This window comes from Lolium rigidum, chromosome 3, assembly GCF_022539505.1.
Source record: "Lolium rigidum isolate FL_2022 chromosome 3, APGP_CSIRO_Lrig_0.1, whole genome shotgun sequence".
In the NCBI taxonomy this organism is placed as follows: Eukaryota; Viridiplantae; Streptophyta; class Magnoliopsida; order Poales; family Poaceae; genus Lolium; species Lolium rigidum.
Window position 1 is genome coordinate 334,887,062 of NC_061510.1, and position 10,811 is coordinate 334,897,872.

Genomic DNA, 10,811 nt, shown 5'->3' on the forward strand with positions numbered 1-10,811 from the left:
ATATAGATAGGATAACTCGGTTTGAAATAAATCATGCTATTTATATGACTCGCACGTCTTCGTTCATTTTCCCCGCTAGCTTCTCAAACTTGTTCTATTGCCTCGTCTAATCTTTTTTTTGTTTGATCATGATTAAACCAATTTAATTGTTCTCGCTTAACTTAAATGATCCGGCATTTTATTCCAGCCACATAATGTTTGATTGCTCTTGCACTTCCTCATACCGTTATGTCTTCTCGGATTTCATCCATACATGATAAGAATGTTTTGCTTGGTGAATATGAGTCGATGATGATTCAATTGGTTATTAGTCCTTGATTCATTGAGTTGATCGATGATTAAAACATATAAACCTTGGCACTTTCTGGCATGCTTGTTGTGGGATATAATGAGCATATTTGTTTTTTGTAAGATTTTTTTCTGATTTCACCGTTGATTAATCCAATGCCACCTTCTGTAGTAGGAAATCCACCTTCAGTGGGTATCATAAATAAGATATGTTGTTTCTTTTTGGCTGACCCATCTTTTATTTTTAGGCACAAAATGGTTCATTTGTTTGTTTCTCCTTCCCTTATATTGGGCTCATGGGTTAAACATTGAAATAATATGTCAGTTTTATATGAATCCCGTAATGGTTGCTCGTCTAACTGCCTTAATTGGTCCTCGCTCGTTTATATTTGGCACCAAATGGATATATTTCTCGTTTATCTGAGGCATTCCCATGGCTGGCCGATGATGAAAATAATGAAATTTAGGGGGTTGGAGATTCTCCAACTGCACAATGTCTGGCTAGTTTTGTCCACATGACCACTTTTGTGGAACTTAAGGGATCTGAAGCACCCCTTCCAAGTGTCAATTTTAATTGACAGACTTCTGTTATGCAGTTTCCTGGCTTATTTTATTAGGCACTGTCATTACTTGATTTATTTTGTTCATATTTGCCGTCTCCAGTTACTTGATTTATTTTGTTCATATTTGCCATCCGGTTGCTCTACCTGTTGCAATGGGGTTGATAGCTTGCTTTGTTATATTATGCCTTATGCTTTGTGAAAATCTGCCATCTGTTTTGATGCTTTGCAAAAATCTGTGACAACTAATATGGTTGTTTTCTCAAATTGTATGGTTCTGTAACCTGCACTGTCTTGTTTTCAGCCCCTGAATAGAGCAAGGAAGGCAGATGGCAGGGCATGTACATCAAGTGTCCAGGTCTTTCCACAACACAGCCATGACAATGCCAATTCATCTGATAGTCAGATGATATCTACTGTCCCAGCCATTCCAGCGCAAACAATCGCTGCCTTTGCACACGAATCAATTGATATAATGCAGCAGCAAAGAGATGAAAGAGATTCAAAAATCGACATAACAATCAATGAGATACATGAATTGAAAAATAGGCAATCTTGGATTGAGCAGATCCTTAATAATCTACTCTGCAGATCTAATGGAAAGCCAGCTGTTACTTGCACTCCGATGAATTCTACCTAAAAGAAATGCAGTTTTGCCGATGATGCCATTTGTATGGCTTGTATCATTTGAGTTATTTCGACTTGTTGTGGTATTTGAGAATTTTTCCTGTTATTGTAACACTTGAGCTTTTTTCCTGTTATTGCTATAGTTTGCAATAATTGTAACAAATTTTCAATGTAATGATTATTTGATCTTGAGCTTTTTTCCAGTTATTGCTATAGTTTGCAATCATTGTAACAAAATTTCAATGTAATGATTATTTGATCTTGCACTCGGCCTTAAACAGAACTACTAGTATGGTCTCACAATTTTTTATCATTATACTTTGCAAGATTTAGCGGATGCCCCAAATTCAGTGCATCTCCACCGGCGGCCCCGATAGCGATTTGGGGGCTCGCGTCGATTTAGGGCTCGCACCGGTGCGCTCCAAACGGCGCCGGTCATTTGTCGAGCCCAATAGAATCGCCGGCATCCCATGCCGGCCCCTTTGACAAGGGCGCGAATCGGGCACCCCGGTTGCCTTTGCGGAACGACGGTTTTCTCTGGTGGGGGCGCCTTGTCCGCGAGAGGACGCGACGGTTCGCATCGGCCGCGACGCGGAAAGGTTGGTCGTCGGCGTTTAAGGTCATGTAAGAGGTAGTTATAGTACTCGTATGTGATTTTGGTGATGTGGAGGAAAAAGAATGAGGAGAGAGAAGGACTATGTGGTGCCGATTCAAAGAAACCGGATCAAGCAGTACAAGTGGGACCCAGCAGAAATATGACATGCATATTTTACTTATCCTAAAGCAAGTGGCCCACTTCACCAAGCCATGCACATTACCTCCGATTCATATTAATTGACTTCAATGTGGAGTATCAATTTCCATCACGATGAGTCGAACCAAATTGTTGGTTCGCTTTTCCGTCGTAACCTATGCATCGATGCTCGTTATGTGCGGAACCGATTCAATGGACGTTTTGGTTCGCTTTTGATACACATAGTGCATGGTCTAAAGTTACGTACGTCCGTAGGCTTCTTACGTACATGCTTACGTACACCATTTTTGTTGTTGTATGAAGGGTGTCTATAACTTATACTCATATATAGCTATGACTAAAAATACTAGATAACTTACAGATAGACTATTGTATACACTGTCTATAGCATTGTCTATACTCCGTAGATGACATGGAGTAGTATTACAGACAACATCCGTCTAAATCAATGTACATGCCCTAATGGCGCGGAAACCGAGGCAACGACTGGCCACGAGGGCAGCGATCGGCCATGCGGCGTCCGGCCGCCTTAAATGTGGGCAGTTGCTACCGCTAGATAGGACGTACGCCGTCCACCACCGCCGCTCCATTCTCTACTCTCCACATCAAGATGCCCGCCGTCCGAAGACCACCTACTCGATGGTTGGCCTCAACGGCCGCGCGCCGCCTCCAAGCACCACCGCAGCCGCAGCCGGAGCCGCGAGCCGACGACGAGCACAGCTCCGACGAGGACGAGGGCCCACGGTTCGAGGCGTGGCACGATGTCTACGTAGCGAGGCGGAGCAGCAGGTGGCGGAGGAGGCAGCGCAGCCGGCGAGCCGCCGCAGCCCCCGCCGACCCGGAGCAGGCGGCGATCCTCGCGTCGCCGAACGCACAACGATACCAGCGGTTGAGGGAGGAGGAGCGCGAGTTCGTCAACGACGCGAACCTCGAGCACGTCCTCGAGATATCGCGCCGCCGAGCGGCCACGGAGGAGGCGGGACGCCGCCTCATGGAGGCGGAGCGACGAAGCTCGCGAGCTCAACGCTCATCGCCACTACGACGCGTTCGCTCGCCGCCAGGCGAGGCGCGCAGAGATCGAAGCTTCTCGGGAAAGGCTGGAAGCGCGGGGACAGCACCGCCGGCAAGCCCCTGCGACGCCGGCCGCCATGCTCCACCGCCAGATGCGCGAAGCAACGGAGGAGAGGCAGGCACGGAAGCAAGCGGCAATGGCGAAGAACAACGACGAGGCAGGGCCGTCGAGCGCCCCTACCGACGGCCAGTAGACCAAGATTAAGTTTATGTTTAGTTATGTTTAAATTCGAGCTACTTTGGTATAAATTTCGTATGAATTTGGGTTTTTAGATGTCAATTTAAATTTTAAAATCTATCGGGGCTGCCGTTTTGGGGCCGCCGGTGTGGGAGCAGCGTCCCCAAATAGAGGATGTTGTGCCGGTGGAGATGCTCTTATAGATAGATAATGATCATGGTAACATAAAAAATCGTCAACGTGATGATGATTTGATGTTGCACTCGACCTTGAACATAAGTACTAGTACGGTCTCACAATTTTTTTAATCATTATACTTTGCAACATTTAGCAGATGCGCCAAATTCAGACATAGATCATGATCATGGTAACAAATTTTCAACATGATGATGATTTGATGTTGCACTCGGGCTTGAACAGAAGTACTAGTACGGTCACTCAAAATTTTAGCATTATACTTTGCAACGGATGCACCAATTTCAGAGATAGATCATGATCATGGTAACAAATTTTCAACGTGATGATGTTTTGATGTTGCACTCGGCCTTGAACTGAAATACAAGTACGGTCTCACAATTTTTTATCATTATAATTTGCAAGATCTAGCGGATGAGCCAATTTCAGAGATAGATGATGATCATGGTAGTAACCGGTATTTAATGTGATGATGATTTGATTTTGCACTCGGCCTTGAACAGAGGTACTAGTACGGTCTCACATTTTTTTATCATTATAGTTGGACCTTAGCCAAATTCAAAATCTCATAGCGGCAAAACTTCCCGCCCACAAAATACAAAAATTTCACACGCTTCCAAATTCCCATTCTACCCTGTGGAGATGACAGCAAGGTCGGTTGGTGGGGGGGTATGCCCGTCATTTTTTGGATCACCACCTCCCTAGCCTGGAAACCCTCCCAGAAAAAATTCATTTCCCTCATACCACCCACCGGAACTTCCCAAGTCCCTCTCTCCCACCTCCACGACCACCGCACCGGAACATCCCCGCCGGACTTCCCTGGCCTACCCGAGCCCTCGCGATCCTCGTCATCCGGCTGCCCGCCGGAGCCGCTTCATCGACGCCGTCATCAACCGGACCGGATCATCCCCGCCGTACCTCGAAACCATATGCTCATCCAGCCAGCCTACCGCAGTCGCTTCAGCTGAGCCGCTTCGCCGGATCCGTCTTCCACCGCATCGGATCTTGCTCACCGACACCGCTGTGCATGAACCGGATCTGCTTCACCGGCGCCTTGCATGATCTAAACTCTTCTACTGTCGCTTTTCTATTGCTTGCCTCGCAAGTTCTTGTTTAATCTTGGGGGAACTTGTTTGTGCTAACGACGCGCCGTTACGTTTTTGCAGATGAGATGAGTAACCATGAAGTGTAATGGCCGTCTCTCCAACCCCAAGTAGCACATGTAGCGTACTTCATCACCGGATCTATCAACCCCAGGAAGATCTGTTGTGACTCCCACAGAGTGCTTCTCCTAATGTAAGTCCCTTGTTTTAGCGCCATGTTCTGGGTTCAGATGCTTGTTTGTCTGAAGCTCTTTTAGTTCATTCCTAGCTATGACCGTAACACCTTGCTATTTTCTAGTTCATTGCTAACTTTAAGCGATTGAACATTTTGGTTTGCATTCCCCGCTCTGTAGATGTAGCCATCATAACTTCTATCTTGCTCAGTCGTTGTTACAAAAATTATAGGTATTATAGTAACATCCTGCTATTATTTAGTTCATGGCCAATTTTAAGTAATTGCACATGTTGGTTCGCATTCCCTGCTCTATAGCTTTTGGCATCGTAACTTCTATATTTGGTTTACATTCCCTCGCTTCGTAGATCTAGCCATCATAACTTTATCTTGCTCGACCGTTGTTACAAAAATTATGGCCTCGCTACTATGTTGTTTGTGCCAATTTTTTACTCCATGAACATGTTGGCTTGCATTCCCCGTACTACAGGTGATGCCATTGTTTTGTATCTAGTTCATTGTAAGCTAACAAAGTAAGGACTTAGTTTGGCATGCTATCACTCGCTATCTAGCCTCGTAGTACAAATAAACTTGTCATACTACTAGATAATAATTTTGCGTGCCATCTTGTTCTTCAAAAGCTGCATTATTGACTTGTTTCTCCGACTTGGCATGACGCTCACATATGGAAAGCTGAACATATTGGTTTGCATTCCCTCTTATACAAGTTCACAGGTGATCCCACTATATTCCGTATCCGGTCCATCCTAAGCTCCATCATTAACTCGTCCTCTATGTGTTGCTCATTACAAGTTTATATCCCGAAACATCTTGATTTGCATCCCCTTCACTATAAGTTCAGGAGTATTATTTAGTTCACGGCCAATTTGAAGTAATTGCACTTGGCACATGTTGGTTCACATTCCCTCCTCTTTAGCTTTTGCCATCGTAACTTCTATTTTTGGTTTACATTCCCTGCTCTGTAGATGTAGCCATCATAACTTCATCTTGCTCAGCCGTTGTTACAAAATTTATAGCCTGCTACTATGTTGTTCATGCCAATTTTGTACTCCCTGAACATGTTGGTTTGCATGGGACTCGACAGTAGTAAGTCTGGCTGTTTCATTCTAACATGCTCTGTTATATTGGTTGTTGGTATGCGGCATGCACTCTTTGTTTGCTTATTGTGTGCATTACAATGATCTTCTTATAACGACGAAATGATGAGTTCCAAATTCTTTGGCAAACAATATTGTAGTGTCTTTGCCTTTCCATTGTTGCTGTCTTAACTTGTAATGTCTTTGTTTCGGATATAGGTGCCGCATGGACAACTTAAAAGATTGCCGGATCGCTTCATTGTATTGCTAGGTTTAATTACCATTCAATTTCTCTCGGGTTCCGTAATATTTTTTCAAAGCCTTGCGACTCGATGTAATATTTAGTTAGTTTTTATAGTTCTTTAGCGCATTTTTTCTTTGGTGCTTGTGGTAAGTGAGGCTATCCGAATCTAAATCACGAATTCCCATCCCTTAAACGGCCCAATTAAGCGAAATCACATATGTGCCGACCCGCAAAATCCTAAAGCGCCTATTATGCCGGCATATAAACAAAGAACTAAACGGGCTGGCCCACTTACTTATTGGGCCAGCCCACTTGATTTACTGGTGGACCCCACACTCTAATTGGGCCGGCCCATTTGCTTTAAGGTGGACCCCACCCACTACCGGGCCGGCCCACTAACTAGCCGGGCCAGCCCAATTGCTTTTGTGGTGGACCCCACATACTAAATGGGCCGGCCTTTTAAGTGGAAAGTGGGACCCACCTGTGTTTTTGGCCCGACCCACTTGCTATATGGTGGACCCCACATACTAAATGGGCCGGCCCTTTAAGAGGAAAGTGGGACCCACCATTGCTTTTGGCCCGGCCCACTATCTTGTTGGGCCGGCCCACTTGCTATATGGTGGACCCCACATACTAAATGGGCCGGCCCTTTAACAGGAAGTGGGACCCACTCGTGCTTTTGGCCCGGCCCACTATCTTGTTGGGCCGGCCCACTTGCTATATGGTGGACCCCACATACTAAATGGGCCGGCCCTTTAAGATGAAAGTGGGACCCATCTGTGTTTTTGGCCCGGCCCACTATCTTGTTGGGCCGGCCCACTTGCTATATGGTGGACCCCACATACTAAATGGGCCGGCCCTTTAACAGGAAAGTGGGACCCACTCGTGCTTTTGGCCCGGCCCACTATCTTGTTGGGCCGGCCCACTTGCTATATGGTGGACCCCACATACTAAATGGGCCGGCCCTTTAACAGAAAGTGGGACCCACTCGTGTTTTTGGCCCGACCCACTATCTTGTTGGGCCGGCCCACTTGCTATATGGTGGACCCCACATACTAAATGGGCCGGCCCTTTAACAGGAAAGTGGGACCCACCTGTGTTTTTGGCCCGGCCCACTTTCTTGTTGGGCCAGCCCATTTGATCTATTGTGGATCCCACGTACTAAATGGGCCGGCCCGATAGCAGGAAAGTGGGACCCACATGCTAATTGGGCCGGCCCAATAACTTCTTGGGCCGGCCCAGTTGTTTTAAGGTGGACCCCACTAGGTAAATGGGCCGGCCCGATAACAGGAAAGTGAGTCCCACATGTCTTGTGGGCCGGCCCTTTGCCTCGTTGACCGGTCAAACGAGTGCATTCGGCCCGGCCCACATGCTTAGTGGGCCGGCCCATTAAAGTTTTGACCAGTCAACCTTAGAGGTTAGGCCCGGCCCACGTAACTAATGGACCAGCCCAACTATATAGTTGACCGGTCAAACTAAGTCAGCTGGCCCGGCCCGCAAACTTAATGGGCCGGCCCGCTTAAGACGTGGCAGGCCTCGTGTGGGCCTACCATCTACCACGGGGTTTCGGCGGCTAACGCCGTTAACCGCCAGCTAACGACGTCCGCCACGTGTCGGCTTGCATGACGTCGCCAGCCAACGGGCTCCCGGAACACTTTCGCAACGGTCCGATTTTCCGTGGCGGAAGGGCGCCCAAGCGCGACGGACCGAAAAATCGTCGTAGGACTTTGCCTGACGCAGTTTCGACAACAGAACCCATATCGTCGGGTTAGGCCCATAGGCGACGAAAAATACCCTTTAGCGGACGATTTTGAGATGTTGTCTATCAGAACTTTTCTTGTAGTGTTACTAGGTATCGGTGCTTTAATATCCCCACCATCATTAACATTATTAGTGTACCTTATTCTATCCATGTCCATCTTTTCAAGTATACTAGCGAAGTTGGTATAAGAGCCAAGCATATTATATTTACTAAAAACTTTTCTAGCTTCTCTTGCTATACCCCCAAATTCTTTAATAAGGGTTTCTAATACAAAATCTTTCTTTTCTCCTTCTTCCATATCACTCATGGAAAAAAATAGCGCGCTATTCCAACGCTAATAGCACGCTATAGCATATCTGGAGAGCCGACGCTACGCTATTTCGGCGCTATAGTGCGCTATTCGCGCTAATAGCACGCTATAGCATGCTAATAGCGTATTTTTAGACCCACGCTATTTTGTTATAGCGCGCTATTTTTTTCCTTGATATCACTGAGTGTAAGAAACATATGTTGAATCACGGGATTGAGATTAACAAATCTAGCTTCTAACGCGTGTACTAAAGAAGCAACAGCAATTTAATAAGTAGGAGCAAGTTCTACCAAGTGTCTATCTTCAAAATCTTCAACCGTACTAATATGAGTGAAAAAATCTTCTATATTATATTTCCCAAGGATAGACCCTCGGCCTACCGGTACATCTTTTAGAGTAAACTTAGGAGGAAACATGATGAAATAAACAAAAAGCAAATAAAGTAAATACAAGTAACTAATTTTTTTGTGTTTTTTAATATGGAGAACGCAAACAAGATAATAAATAAAGTAGAGCTAGCAACTATTTTTTTTGTATTTTGATATAATGCAGCAAACAAAGTAGTAAATAAACTAAAGCAAGAAAAAAAACAAAGTAAAGAGATTGGAAGTGGAGACTCCCCTTGCAGCGTGTCTTGATCTCCCCGGCAACGGCGCCAGAAAAAGAGCTTGATACGCGTACAACACGCGTCCGTTGGGAACCCAAGAGGAAGGTGTGATGCGTACAGCAGCAAGTTTTCCCTCTGTAAGAAACCAAGGTTTATCGAACCAGTAGGAGCCAAGAAGCACATTGAAGGTTGATGGCGGCGGAGTGTAGTGCGGCGCAACACCAGGGATTTCGGCGCCAACGTGGAACCTGCACAACACAACCAAATTACTTAGATAAATAGCATGTTGGGTGAACAAATTACAGTTGGGCAATTGACAAATAAAGATGGCATGACAATGCACATACATGTTATGATGAGTAGTGTGAGATTTAATTGGGAATTACGACAAAGTACATAGACCGCTATCCAGCATGCATCTATGCCTAAAAAGTCCACCTTCAGGTTATCATCCGAACCCCTTCCAGTATTAAGTTGCAAACAACAGACAATTGCATTAAGTATAGTGCGTAATGTAATCAACAAATACATCCTTAGACATAGCATTGATGTTTTATCCCTAGTGGCAACAGCACATCCACAACCTTAGAACTTTCTGTCACTGTCCCAGATTTAATGGAGGCATGAACCCACTATCGAGCATAAGTACTCCCTCTTGGAGTTACAAGTAACGACTTGGCCAGAGCCTCTACTAATAACGGAGAGCATGCAAGATCATAAACAACACATAGATGATAGATTGATAATCAACATAACATAGCATTCAATATTCATCGGATCCCAACAAACGCAACATCTGGCATTACAGATAGATGATCTTGATCATGTTAGGCAGCTCACAAGATCCAACAATGATAGCACGCATAGGATAAGACGACCATCTAGCCACTGCTATGGACCCATAGTCCAGGGGTGAACTACTCACACATCACTCCGGAGGCGACCATGGCGGTGAAGAGTCCTCCGGGAGATGATTCCCCTCTCCGGCAGGGTGCCGGAGGCGATCTCCTGAATCCCCCGAGATGGGATTGGCGGCGGCGGCGTCTCTGAAAGGTTTTCCGTATCGTGGCTCTCGGTACTGGAGTTATTATCGACGAAGGCTTAAGTAGGCGGAAGGGTAGGTCAGGGGGCGCCACGAGGGCCCCACACGCTAGGGCCGCGCGGCCCAAGCCTTGGCCGCGCCGCCCTGTTGTGTGGGCGCCTCGTCGCCCCACTTCGTTTCCCTTTCGGACTTCTGGAAGCTTCGTGGAAAAATGAGATCCTGGGCGTTGATTTCGTCCAATTCCGAGAATGTTTCCTTACTACGATTTCTGAAACCAAAAACAGCGAGAACAAAGAATCGGCTCTTCGGCATCTTGTTAATAGGTTAGTGCCGGAAAATGCATAAATATGACATAAAGTATTTATAAAACATGTAGGTATTGTCATAAAACAAGCATGGAACATAAGAAATTATCGATACGTTGGAGACGTATCAGTGGCACATCCGCTTATCCAATAGTTTTGCAAAAAGAGCTGGCAACGGGGTTCCGAGCCCCAATTAATTAACTTTCATCAATAATTCTCTTCACATGTTTTGCCCTGATTTATCAGTAAGCAACTTAATTTGCAAATAGACACTCCTCCATGGTATGCGAATGTTGGAAGGCACCCGAGGATTCGGTTAGCCATGGCTTGTGTAAGCAAAGGTTGGGGGGGTGTCATCCTTAATAAAACTAAAGTACGTGTGTAAACAAAAGAGAAGAGGGATGATTTACCTTGCTGGTAGAGATAACGTCCTTCATGGGAGCCGCTCTTGAAAGTCTGGTTGACGAGGTAGTTGGAGTGCCCACTACCATTCATT